Raw genomic sequence first — 14,283 nt, forward strand, 5'->3', positions numbered from 1 at the left:
GTATTTGAAATGGATCCTGTTCTGCAGGAAACATTTGCCAGTATATTAAAGGGAGGCGGAGCGGGGAGTTTAGACGGTTGCTGCTGCGAAAGAGAAAAGAATCCAAAATTTCCTTTGCTTCGCCTTCCCTTGGTCTCTGCAGAGATGCGTCTTCCTGTGTGCATCAGAAAAACACGTGTCTCTCCATCAGCCTCCTAGGGAAACAACCCCCAGCACACCCGTGTCTTTGCTTGCCTGGTAATCAAATTAGTTATCTATTAATGGATGGGCCAAGCCTAGTGGGTTTAGTTGCAATGCTCTGTTTTTTGGTTAAGAATAATCCAATGGGCTGCTCTGCTCTCCCTCAGCAAGGGTGGAAGAGTTTTAGCTTCGTGGTAGAGAGTATCCGCTTTTCAGAAGGACCCTGGTTCAATTCCCCATCGCATCTCCAGTTGGCTCCGTCTGAAATCCTGGAGAGCTGCTGCTGCCAGTCAGTGTGGACACTACTGAGCTAAATGGACCAGTGGACTGACTCAGTATAAATTCATTTCCAGTGTCCCTGAGCTGTGCAATGTCCGGAGAGTGATGCCGGCCTCTAGTCTCCCTGCACAAATGAAAAAAGAAACAGCCTTTCCTTTCAAACTTCTTGCAAAAACAGCTGGATCAAATAGCCTCTCTGAGCCAGAATTCATGCAGCACACCCAGACTCTTTAAATTGCGTGGTAGGGTCGGTTTGATGGAGTTTCATCTCTGGTCGGTGGTTTTTGAGTCCAGGCAGGAAAGTGTTCCTCATGCAGCCGCAGATTAAGCTACCCGGACAGTGGCGTATTCTGAATGCTCCTCTGTCTTCCTTTGCTTAGGTCTTTGCAGGCCGCTGGGATACTTCAGGTCTACATAGACAATCTCTTTATTGACAACACCCTGGATGAAAAGGGGAAAAAAGAAAAGTGTGATTTCTTCTCTTCAGGACATTTGAGGCAGGACAGCTTATTTTGCAGTTCTCTCCAAGAGCAGGATGAAATCCTGGGTGAGGCTTCCTAAAAATTCTGGCTTCTTCTTTTTTAAAGGATGGTTTTTCTAGCCCTTAAGATTGTAGATCGTTTAGGAATTGCTAAACATGGATGTTCTGCAACAGGTCTTTTAAAATCATAAGAACGTGATAGAATAAGTTATTTAAAATCAGATAAAATAAGAAATATGCAGCTTTTCTTGCAGCAGGATCAGGGCCGTCTCATCCATAGGGGCTTTGCGCGCCCTTCCAGCACTCCAGCTGGGGCTCCGGGAGGCCAGGGCGGCCAGCTTGCAGCCCGCCCGCCCGCCCCTCATCCCCCGCCCACCGGCGCGAGAGCGCCCGCTCCAACGCCACACCCCTCATCCCCCGCTCGCCCACCCCCCTCCCGAGGGGCGGCCAGCGCAGGAGGGAGGCGGGCGGAGAGGCGGCAGGCCGGGGGCGCCGAGGGATCGCTGCGCCATGGCGGCTGATCCCTCTAAGACGGCCCTGAGCAGGATTTCAGAATTCCTGAGCACGCAGCCCCAGTTAAGCTAAGGTCACATCCACACCATGCCTTTGAAGCATCTTTTCACCACTTTAACACTTCCTCTAAAGAATTCTGGGAACTATAATTTTTTTAAGGTGCCAATGGTTGTTAGACTCTTCACAGAGCCACTATTCCCGGCACTCGAAACAAACTGCAGTTCCAAGGATTCTTTGGGGAAAGCCAAGACCAGGGCCACCTTAAGCATATCTGGCGCCGTGGTGCAAAGCTCCCTCCGCCCTGCCCAGAGCCGTCTCATCCATTGGGGCTGGTGGCGCGGCGCGCCAGGGCGCAATGGCCTGGAGGGCGCCTCCGTCCTCCAGCCCCGCTGGCAGCGCCTGCCGGCAGCGCCCTCTGACTCCCGGCAAGGGAGCTGGCCGGCCACGCCACGCCCTCTGGCTGCCCAGCAGAGCACAGGAGCACAGCTCTGCGCGCCCTTCCAGCGCTTCCGGGACGGGAGGCGAGGGCGGCCGGCTCGCGCTCCCGCGCGCAGCCGGCCGCCCACCCAATGGAGCACAAGCTGCCCAGCCGCGCCGCCCGGCTGCGCCGCGCCATCTGGATGCGCGCGGAAGCGCGAGCCGGCCGCCCTCGCCTCTCGTCCCGAAAGCGCTGGAAGGGCGCGCAGAGCCCCGCGCCGCTCCAGCGCCACGCCCCTCATCCCCCGCTCGCCCACCCCCCTCCCAAGGGGCGGCAAGCGCGGGAGGGAGGCAGCAGAGAGGCGGCATGGCGGGGGCGCCGGAGGGATAGCCGCGCCAGGGCGGCAGATCCCCTTAAGACGGCTCTGGCCCTGCCCCCTGTTTCCCAGAGTTGTCTACCTTTTTTTAGGGATGACAGTGCTGCTGGCGGGGCTGGAGAAGGCAGGGAGCGGCTGGAGGGCAGCTCCTCCGGCAGGGAAGAGACGGAGGCTAGACGCGGCACCTCCCAGCTCAACTGACCGCTTCGTGTCGCGGTGGCCATGGCAGATGGAAGCTCCGGGCCCGCGCAGCCCTGCTTCGGCGCAGTATGGCAGAGGCGGGCAAGGGTGGCGAGCTCATGCTGGGAGGTGCTGCATCCAGTCTCCGCCTCTTCCCTGGCGCCCCGCGCCACTAGCCTCTGTGGGTAAGACACCCCTGGACAAGACTGTTTCAGTGGTGAAGGTGTGCTTTAAAGAAGACCTATGGTTGCATTCATATGAAGCTGTTACTACCGGGAGCCAGACCCCTGTGTTGTAACCCCTGAGCTGCTCCAGGGACTTGTGAATGAAGCTTGCAGACGGCAGCCAATGGATCTCGCTGCCCAGCTGGGAGGGAAGAGACGTCTAAACAAATGAGACATTCATAAAGTTGCATCAGTTCTTCCCCCCACCCCCAAGCAAACAACATAGAATCATAGAATTGTAGAGTTGGAAGGGACCCCAAGGGCCATCCAGTCCAACCCCCTGCAATGCAGGAATACAGTCATACCTTGGGTTACGATAGCTGCGAGTTGCATTTTTTGTGTTACGAACGCAGAAAACCCGAAAGTGTTTATTTCCGGGTTTCTCTATGTGCACATGTGCAGAAGCGTGATATTGCGCTTCCGAGCATGTGCAACATTGCCGCTCAGGTTATGGACTTCTCAGGGTGCAAATAACGGCACCCCGGAATGGATTGCGTCCACAACCCGAGCTACCGCTGTATGCAGCTGTCCCATACGGGGATTGAACTTGCAACCTTGGCGTTATCAGCATCATGCTCTAACCAACCGAGCTATCCAACATGTCTGTGGGGCCTCCATTGCTTCTTCAGAATATGCAATGGGCCTTGTGTATAATTCAGTAACTCAGGGGGCTTGCTTATGGGTCTGTGAGAGCTGGAGGCTTCTCAGAGCCCCTGGGGTGGGTGCCATACGACACCCCCCCCCCACCTGCTCAAGGACACAGCCTGACAGTTTGAACTTAGCTGAGGGGGGGGGGAGATGGATGCTAGGAGTTTTTGCAACCCACAGGCAATAAACCCTGGGGATAAGAAAAAGTTCCAGGGACCTTCTATTTGCTTTTGGGTACACTGATGCTTATTCAAATAAAACATTGCCTTTCCCCCTCCTTCTCATCTTGCAGTTTGCAAATAAACTGACATTACGCCAACACATCAATGTTTTCAGGCTTCTTTCCTCCCAAGGGAACTCATCCTGAATAAGCTGTCCCAGTGACTTCCTGGTCTTTGCGGAAGGGGGAGGAGAGTGCATAGCAATATTATTCTTCATACCTGTTTAGGAAGTCTTGTGTTCTCTCGTGTGGGAGCTTCAGGCCTGGGGAGGGAGCAAAAATCATCAGCAAGGGGAATTCTTGATTATATACCCTCTTCCATTTTTTGCAATAACAAGGGCTCTTGCTATACAGGTTGTATATCCTTTTCCACAAACCCCACCAGCTTTCTCTGCCCGCAAAACCCAACATTTGAGCACCCCAAAGCATCCGGAAATGATACAGAAAGATGCTCCACTTTTTATGAACTTCTTTGAATGCTTTCTGATGAACCAGAGATCCAAGTTGGGGGAGAAATTCACTGGAGAGGGAGCTGTTGGAAAGAACAGCCAGGCTCTTACTAGAAATTAAAGGTAGAAAACGGAGTGTTAGAATCATAGAACTTTAGAGCTGGGAGGGACCCAAGGGTCATCTAGTCCAACCCCCTGCAATGCAGGAATACGGTAGATATAAAAGAAAGAGGAGGCTATGGGTTGAGGCAACATGAGAGGGGGCAGAATAGTGTACAGGCCAAATTGCTGCTTCAGCTGCTCCATGCTAGCCATGACAGCTATGTTCCCCCTTCACTACCATGACTCTGAAAAGCCATCGCTGGAAAGCACAGGAGAGGCAAGGCCTCAGGTCCTGCTGGCTGGTTTTCCTGTTGGGGCATCTGGTTGGCCACTGTGAGAACAGGATGCTGGACCAGATGGGCCACTGACCTGACGTAGCAGCGAGGCTCTCCTTATATTCAGGTGTGGCATAGCAGCAGGTGTTTTCCTCCCCATCCTTTGAACCTCTGCACTTAGCCCAGGTGGGCATACCTGCAGAGCAGAGATGACACGACTGCCCTCTGCCATCCCTTCCACCCAGCTGCAATGTTGCCTGCAGGGCCATCTTTAGCAGATGCGGCGCCGGGGTGCAAATATCCACCCAGCACCCCCCAAATTACCACGGATAGTGTTGGGGTGGCCGTAGCTGCACACTGCCAGCCATCCTGGGAGAGGGGTGCAACTCTCCCCCATGCCGTTGCAGGAGAGCGATCCCCGCAGAGGCTTGGAAGTGAAGTTGCACCCCTCCCAAGCCTTTGTGGGAGGAGAGGGCAGCTTCCCTCCCAAGCCTCCTCGGGAGGAGAGCAATCCCTGCAGAGGCTTGGGAGGGAAGCTGCACGTCCACCAGCCTTATGGTTGGTGGGGTGCAGCTGGCGGGCGTGCAGGGAAAGGGGAGGCCGCCAGTGAAACAGTGCAGTTCCCTCACTTGCTGGGGCGCCCCTGAGAGGCCGGCACCCTGGCGCGATGCACCACTAAGACCTATGGGAAAGACGGCTCTGGTTGCCTGCCACAGATCCTGCTGCTGCCACCAAGGGGGGGGGAATGCCACATGGAGGGAAAATGGGCACTGGTGGTTTGCCACGCCTGTCTGAAATGTCAGAGTCGTTTGAGGACCCTCCGTTGCAATATATCTCCACCTCTAGGAGGGCAGGGAGACCTTGCTTCCTAAACTCTGGAACTCAACTTGTATATCTGCGGACAAGATCCACGTGGGATTCTGTGAAATGAGCATAGCAAAGCAAAAAAATAAAAATAAACCAATGGGGTGGGAGCTGTCATCTTTCACTTAGTGAAGCCGGTGTCAGAGTTGACTTTTAAATAAACCTCAAACACACTAAACAGTCCGCTAGAATTATAGCCTGGAGTTTTACGCAATGAAGATAATGGAGGCAAATGAGCTGCATTTTATCCATTATTAACGTAGTGGACATGACTCTATTTGATTTCTCCATTGCTGCCTCTTAATAGGCACTTGGGCTTAGATTTATTAAGCCTTAAGGCATTTGCATTTTTCAAAGCGCTTTCGAACCTTTTAAAGTGTCTAGTTTGGGGCTAATTGGAAAAATGTGTGTACATGAGAGAGAGAGAGAGAGAGAGAGGGAGAGAGAGAGAGAGAGAGCGCTCTTAAAATTTGGATTTGTTGCATGCCACCCCAATCTCTCAGTGGTGCATGAGTCCAGGAGTTCCTCGGAATGAGGCACAGCGGAGACCGTGGAGTCTTTATGATATATCATTTACTTACATATACAGTGGAACCTCGGTTTTTGAACTTAATCCGTTCCGGAAGACCGTTTGACTTCTGAAACATCTGAAAACCGAGGCACAAAGGGCTGTTGGCAATTTCCATTGAGAAAATGGAAAAACACGCCGCAGAGGCGTTTGACTTCCGAAGCGCATTCAAAAATGGAAGCATTCTTTTCCGGGTTTTCGGCATTCAGGTTCCGAAACGTTCGGCTTCCGAGACGCTCAAAAACTGAGGTTCCACTGTATATATATAACCTGGGCTTGCAGTCGAGGGTTTCACAGCATCAATACCCCAAAAGAGCATTACTTTCCCCATAATTGCAGCCTTGGCTTCAAGCAGAAATCAGCCGTTGCTCTCCGACCCTCTACTTGCTACTCCCCCCCCCCAGTTTCTCACTCACATAACATAACAGCACACACTGTTCTCAAACTCCTGCTTTGTCCTGCTAGGAACTGGAGGAGGGGCCCCACCCATTTGTCTTCTGGCACAGAGCCCCCTTTCCTTTGTTCTCTTATTGGCCCATTACTTTTCCTTTTGCTCTCTTAATGGCTCATCACTCTGGCTGGCCTGGATATTCCAGCAATTGAATCCATGCTGAATCCAGGAATTAGAACAGTCTTGCATACAGCCTACTCCCCCCTCCCCCTCAAAAAAAAACACACAATTCATGACACCCACAAACTCCTAATAGCATGTTTACCCATCCAATTTGTAATTTTAGAAGCTGCTTATTGTGGAGCCTTGCCATCAATGGAGCTTGGCATGAGACAAGCTAAACGTTTTAACATAGGCACATAATAGAAAAACTGTTCTGTTATTGCATGGTCAGGGCTCTCTGCATAGCCAACAATCCTGCTCAGATTCAGAATTAAAAAATAGTCCAGTGGCACCGTAAAGGTAAAGGGACCCCTGACCATTAGGTCCAGTCGCGGATGACTCTGGGGTTGTGGCGCTCATCTCGCGTTACTGGCCGAGGGAACTGGCGTACAGCTTCCAGGTAATGACTAAGCCGCTTCTGGCGAACCAGAGCAGCGCACGGAAACGCTGTTTACCAGTATATTCCCACCTATTTATCTACTTGCAATTTGATGTGCTTTCAAACTGCTAGGTTGGCTAAGTTTGTTCCCGGTATAAGCTTTCGTGTGCATGCACACTTCTTCAGATGCACACGAAAGCTTATACCCAGAACAAACTTAGTTGGCCTCTAAGGTACTACTCTAAGGGACCCAAGTGGCCTCTAAGGGACCCAGGTGGTGCTGTGGGTTAAACCACAGAGTCTAGGGCTTGCTGATCAGAAGGTCGGCGGTTTGAATCCCTGCGACGGGGTGAGCTCCTGTTGCTCAGTCCCAGCTCCTGCCCACCTAGCAGTTCGAAAGCATGTCAAAGTGCAAGTAAATAAATAGGTACCGCTCCAGCGGTCAGGTAAACGGTGTTTCCGTGCACTGCTCTGGTTCGCCAGAAGTGGCTTTGTCATGCTGGCCACGACCCGGAAGCTGCCTGCGGACAAACGCCGGCTCCCTCGGTCTATAGAGCGAGATGAGCGCCGCAACCCCAGAGTCGGACACGACTGGACCTGATGGTCAGGGGTCCCTTTACCTTTAAGGTAATACTGGACTATTTTTTTATTTTGACTGCGTCAGACCAACACGGCTGCCTATCTGAATCTAGATTCAGAATTGTAAGGATTAATCCCACCCTCTCTCTTAAAAAAAAAAAAGGGGTTTCCAGACTTTAGTGGTAGTAAGAAGCTTGAAAGTGTGTGATTAATACATGGTGGAATTGCAGTAGCAATTCATTAGGTAGGGGATTAGGGTTCATGTGATTATCCAGGGTTCAAAGTGCGTGGGGGGGGGGGGAGAGACCCTATGCATAGCTTTCTACCCATACAGTGGTACCTCTGGTTACGTACTTAATTCGTTCCGGAGGTCCGTTCTTAACCTGAAACTGTTCTTAACCTGAAGCACCACTTTAGCTAATGGGGCCTCCCGCTGCCGCCGCACCGCCAGAGCACGATTTCTGTTCTTGTTGTTGTTCAGTCGTTCAGTCGTGTCCGACTCTTCGTGACCCCATGGACCAGAGCACGCCAGACACCCCTATCCTTCACTGCCTCTCGCAGTTTGGCCAAACTCATGTTAGTAGCTTCAAGAACACTGTCCAACCATCTCATCCTCTGTCGTCCCCTTCTCCTTGTGCCCTCCATCTTTCCCAACATCAGGGTCTTTTCTAGGGATTCTTCTCTTCTCATGAGGTGGCCAAAGTACTGGAGCCTCAACTTCAGGATCTGTCCTTCTGGTGAGTACTCAGGGCTGATTTCTTTGAGAATGGATAGGTTTGATCTTCTTGCAGTCCACGGGACTCTCAAGAGTCTCCTCCAGCACCATAATTCAAAAGCATCAATTCTTCGGCGATCAGCCTTCTTTATGGTCCAGCTCTCACTTCCGTACATTACTACTGGGAAAACCATAGCTTTAACTATACGGACTTTTGTCGGCAAGGTGATGTCTTTGCTTTTTAAGATGCTGTCTAGGTTTGTCATTGCTTTTCTCCCAAGAAGCAGGCGTCTTCTGATTTCGTGACTGCTGTCACCATCTGCAGATCATGGAACCCAAGAAAGTGAAATCTCTCACTGCCTCCATTTCTTCCCCTTCTATTTGCCAGGAGGTGATGGGACCAGTGGCCATGATCTTAGTTTTTTTGATGTTGAGCTTCAGACCATATTTTGCGCTCTCTTCTTTCACCCTCATTAAAAGGTTCTTCAATTCTTCCTCACTTTCTGCCATCAAGGTAGTATCATCAGCATATCTGAGGTTGTTGATATTTTTTCCGGCAATCTTAATTCCGGTTAGGGATTCATCCAGTCCAGCCTTTCGCATGATGTATTCTGCATATAAGTTAAATAAGCAGGGAGACAATATACAGCCTTGTCGTACTCCTTTCCCAATTTTGAACCAATCAGTTGTTCCATATCCAGTTCTAACTGTAGCTTCTTGTCCCACATAGAGATTTCTCAGGAGGCAAATGAGGTGATCCGGCACTCCCATTTCTTTAAGAACTTGCCATAGTTTGCTGTGGTCGACACAGTCAAATGCTTTTGCATAATCAATGAAGCAGAAGTAGATGTTTTTCTGGAACTCTCTGGCTTCTGTTCTTATCCTGAAGCAAAGTTCTTAACCTGAAGCGTTATTTCTGGGTTAGCGGAGTATGTAACCTGAAGCGTTATTTCTGGGTTAGCGGAGTCTGTAACCTGAAGCGTCTGTAACCTGAAGCGTCTGTAACCTGAGGTACCACTGTACTTCATAACTGAGAGCCAAGCTACATGTGGCATGGGAGAGAGATCTGTGATCACATCGTCCAATGCTCGTATTTTTGCTTTCAAAGAATTTGCAGGCAGTAGCATCCACGTTTGATAGGCACAGCAGAGGTGCTCTTTCCCATTTTTAAATACCCCCATTAAGCTGCAACTAGCCCCATTAGTGGGGGGCAGCGGCAGGATACAAATATAGCAGCAGCTTTCAGGGTGGGGAAGGTGACATGAGAGAGGGAGGGCTTAGTTCTCCGTCTTTTCTAGCTCCACTGCTCCATTCAGTTTCAGAAACCCCTGCGGCTACTTTAAAGCACAAATTAAAGTATCAAGCGATCCATCCAGGAGGCCCCTGCATTGTGTGGAGTTTGGCTTAAACAGAAGGGAAATAAACTATGCACTGATGGAAAGTTTGCGCAAACTGCAGGATTCAGCAGAAGAGAATTTGGGGCCCCTGTGCAGTGCTGTCAAGTATCCCGTTTTCCCCGGGATTCTCCCATATTTCAAGCAGTTTCCCGCTGCTCTCCCTTATTTTTTATTTCCCTTAAATATCCCGTTTTTAATGGAAGCAGCTCCTCCCCTGCTGGCCAGGGACTGGGTGGGAAGACCTCGCCTACTTGGAGAGAAAAGCCTCAGCCCTCAAAGCAAGTGGGAGCCGTTTCCTGTGCTTACAGGGGGGTGTATTCCTCCCCTTGTATCAGCCCCTATCCGTTGCTGCCGAGCCCCTCAGCCGGCCAATAGGGTTAGCTGGTGGGCAGAGCCTGGCTGCCTTTGAGTAGCTGCTGCTTCCTGTCCTGTTTTGATGGGACCAGACAAGAAGACGATGGGGCTCCATCGCGCGGAGCACATGGCTGCCCTCCTCTTTGCTCCGCTCCGAGCCCGAGGCCGCTTGGAGTTTACATTGCTGCTCCGCCCACCTTTGCTTCTGGCTCCGCCCACCACTGACATGTGACTGTCCCCGGGATAGGTGAGACTGCTGATCCCTTATTTTCAAATCCAAAACTTGACAGCTATGCCCCTGTGTCCTAGGCTGTGTGCTTTATTTTGAGCCAAAGTTTTCATATCCAAACAGCTAATGCTAGCACACCCCAGGGACTTGGATGTCCACAGTGGGAAATTTGGTTTTTGCTTCCTTTCACTCATTCATCCCATTTCCGGAATGGAAATCAATCCCTTGGTATTCGCTGTTTTGTTTTCAGCCTGCAAATAAAACATAATCAAAGACGCCCATCTCCAATTTGTATTGAGATGTAAAATTCTGCTGCAGTGCACAGAAGGAGACTAGTGCTGTAGTCTTTGTCAGAAGCTGAACGGAAGCAGAACGGAAACAACGCTGCGTGCAATGAACATAGGCTGGAACAGAAATTGATGGTACATTTTATGTGTGTGTGTTTGTGTGTATGTGTGTGGGCTTTTGGTAAGAGGAGAAAAATGGCAACAATTTGGAAATGGGGCAAATTGAACTTAAGCCTGGAGAAATGAGAAATTGAAATCGGTAATGATACATTGGGCTAAAGACATTGGTTAAAATATACAGTTAGAAGAAGAAGAAGAAGAGTCTGGATTTGATACCCCGCTTTATCACTACCCTAAGGAGTCTCAAAGCGGCTCACATTCTCCTTTCCCTTCCTCCCGCACAACAAACGCTCTGTGAGGTGAGTGGGGCCGAGAGACTTCAAAGAAGTGTGACTAGCCCAAATTGCTGTGACTTAAACACTCATCTCCCCAAACACTAGGAAAAGTTAATGAAATTGCATTTTTAAATATATACAGACCTTGAGGTATCTTGGTTTCTGCCTAGATGCACACACGGGAGAAGAGAAGAGAAGAGAAGAGACAGTAAATTGGCTTTCAAACATTGAATGCTAATTAGTTTTACTACATTTACATGCCTCTGCTCTTCCAGGGATCCCGGGATTAGCAGTTCTGGCCTTTCCCTTCTCAGACGCCATGTCATTCTCACAAGCACCCTGCGAGGTAGGCCAGGCTGAAAAGAGCAGCTTGCTCAAGGTTGCACAGTGAGATGATGATGATAATAATAATAATAATAATAATAATAATAATAATAATAATAATAATTTATTATTTATACCCTGCCCATCTGGCTGGGTTTCCCCAGCAACTCCAGGCTGCTTCCAACAGAACATTAAAATGCAATAGTCTATTAAACATTAAAAGCCTCCCTAAACAGGGCTGCCTTCAGATGTCTTCTAAAAGTCTGGTAGCTGTTTTTCTCTTTGACATCTGATGGGAGGATGTTCAACAGGGCGGGTGCCACCACCGAGAAGGCCCTCTGCCTGGTTCCCTGTAGCTTTGCTTCTCACAGTGAGGGAACCACCAGAAGGCCCTCAGCGCTGGACCTCAGTGTCCGGGCCAAACAATGGTGGGTGGAGACGCTCCTTCAGGTATACTGGGCCGAGGCCGTTTAGGGCTTTAAAGGTCAGCACCAACACTTTGAATTGTGCTTGGAAACATACATGGAGATTCATGGATGAGCAAGGAGTTGGACCTCAAGTCTCGAGGCCAAACTGCACGTGGCGTGAATTTTGTGTTTACAATAAGCACCGTCTGTTGGGCTGCTTCTTATTCTTGAGAAATAGCAATTGTGGGCTCTGGTCTCTGAACCAATTTTCTGCTGAAAACGATCACTTCCTTTCTCCTCCACAATCCCGAAAAGGGTTCCTAGCACTTTCGAAGCAGCCATGGAGGGGAGCGATTTTCAGAGTTAGGCCACAAACCGTATCTGAGGCAAGTTCTGGATCAGGGCCACACGGCGACGTTTTTCCTTCTCTTCAGAATAAAAGCAACCTGGCTAAGCAGGCTGGTGTTCCGTTTTTAATTCAGAGCAAACACCCCAAAATAAACACCAGAATAAAACCACGCTGTATTCAGAACTCAGAGCATCAATCAGGCATATTTAAACACATGATGGGCATCGCATGACAACAGCATCTGAACAATACATTGAAAGCAGTATCATAGCCCTTTAAATGGGCATGGTTTCTCCCAAGGAATCCTGGGAATTGTAGCTTGTTAAAACAATTTAAGAATCAGGGCCAGCCTACCCATGAGGCAAACAGAAACAGATGCCTTGGGCTGCAAAATCCTATGGGATGGCAACCCAAAAGGTCACAGCGGCTTCCGTCGAGATTTCATGAAACTCTCGCAATCTTGCCGGTTTCGCGGAGAGGAGCCGCGGCACCTTCCCATTTTGCTTCACGCAGTGAAACCAGTGGCGTAGCAAGGTCAGGTGGTACCCGGTGCAGAAAATTTCTTGTCATTCCCCCCACCCACCCATTGAAATTATTAAAAGAAGGAATAATAAGATACTTACAGTCAGTGGCATAGCTAAGGTTTTTGCTGCCCGGGGCAGTCACTGAGTTTGCCATAAAACGGGCTGGGCCACCCCTGCTTTACAGCTCTGCGAGGGGACTAGGAGCCTCCAAACAACTCTCAGCACCCATAAAAAAAACCACAGTCCCCAGAATTCTTTTGCAGGGGGGACCCTGGCTGTTTAAAGTGGTATGACTCTGCTTCAAATGTATCGTGCAGATGGGACCCAAGCCTGATCCCACAAGGTTGACTAGTCTGAGCAGAAGTGACTGGCCCAACATTTTGGCACCGCATTTTTCAGAAATTCAGGGAGGGGTGGAAATATAGGGCCCTCAGAGACTATATGGGAAGGATTTATTCTGCTCCGCTGACTCGAGGGAGAGGCGGGGCCAGTTGCTTCCAAACAAAGGTGCCAAACTCACCTCTCCTCTTCTTTACGTAGATGTAAACTGCCACGAGGAGCAAGACAGCGAGGAGGAGGAAGCTCACCCCAGCAACCACTGGGATGTTGTTGGCAGGTGGCGAATCTAGATGAATGTGGCGGTATAAGATGGAAAGTTAGGACCAGAAAATAATTGACATTGAAAACCAAACTTCCTTGATGGTGGGGTGGGGTGGCAGAGTCCAATACAAGAACAACTCCTTCATTTGGACTCTCCTTCCTCAGAGGCTTTTAAGCAGAGGTTGGATGTTCATCTGTCATGGACGCTTTAGTTGAGATTCCTGCATTGCAGGGGGTTGGACTCGATGACCCTTGGAGGGTACCTTCCAACTACCATTCTATGATTCTATGATTTAAGGAAGGAATGGCTAGCCTTCCCCGTTTTTTGGACCAAGGGTTAGAGTTAACCCTGGACGATTAAGCTCAATCAACGGTGACTTTGGGGTTGCGGCACTCATCTCGCTTTTCAGGCTGAGGGAGCTGGTGTTTTTTGACTGACAGCTTTTCTGGGTCATGTAGCCAGCATGACTAAACCGCTTCTGGGGGCTTTTTCAGCATAAAAAAATGTGCTGGAAAAGTCGGCTTATACTCAAGTATATGCGGTATTTTCTTGCTACACTGAGGCTCACCAACATGGTGCCCTCCATAGCCAATTCCCAAATATCTTGGGGGCACCAATATTATTATTATTATTATTATTATTATTATTATTATTATTATTATTATTATTATTATTATTATTATTATCATGTGTTCCAAATAGAGGGAAATGGCAAAGAGCCACTCTCTGTGACTTAGTATGGTGGTGGCTGAAGGGGGTCCTTTCGTTGTCTGCTCTTTTAGATGCCACCACCATCTTGCCATGAGCCATGGCCGCCATTTTGTGACTGGTGTCCACAGAACTTTATCCAAATTCCTGGCCCCCAAAGACTAAACACCCCTGTCCAAGCATATGGTGAGAATGAATTTGGCCACTGCTGGGATGCAGGGACTATATTGGGAGGTGGGGAGTCCTGGAGAACTTAAAAAAACCTGTAGCTGGACATGACTACCACACTAGTCCAAGGTGGCTCTAAGCCAATGAAACCAACTAGGACTTGAAATTTAAAAAAAAGAAAGAAATTCCATTAGTTTCCCCCCCACTCACCTGTCACAGCCACCTCAGTTCCACCCCCATGTAGCAAGACGTCTTCTATTCCGGATTGTGACTTTACCTTCCCACAGTAATAAATACCAGCATCCTCCCAGGTAACATTATGGATGACAATGGTGAAATCTTCGTTGGAATTTTCATTATTTCTTGTTACTCTCTCAAAACTTCTGGCACCTGAATAGATAACCTTCTTTGTGGGACCTTCTCCCAGGAACCACCTCACAGGTCCTAATGGACCCTTCCCAGTCACCCTGCATTCCA

At 49.6% G+C, this 14,283-nt stretch overlaps 1 long non-coding RNA gene across 1 annotated transcript; it reads right to left on the reverse strand.

Annotated features, from left to right (window-relative positions):
* Positions 1-518: 518 nt before the first annotated feature.
* LOC117047818 lies at positions 519-12,938 on the reverse strand. The gene is made up of 4 exons (XR_004426780.1): positions 12,850-12,938; positions 10,870-10,891; positions 3,740-3,782; positions 519-900 (listed from the first exon to the last, which is right to left on the reverse strand). It is a non-coding gene; the product is annotated as an uncharacterized LOC117047818 (long non-coding RNA).
* Positions 12,939-14,283: the final 1,345 nt, after the last annotated feature.

This window comes from Lacerta agilis, chromosome 6 (genome assembly GCF_009819535.1).
Source record: "Lacerta agilis isolate rLacAgi1 chromosome 6, rLacAgi1.pri, whole genome shotgun sequence".
Classification (NCBI taxonomy): domain Eukaryota; kingdom Metazoa; phylum Chordata; class Lepidosauria; order Squamata; family Lacertidae; genus Lacerta; species Lacerta agilis.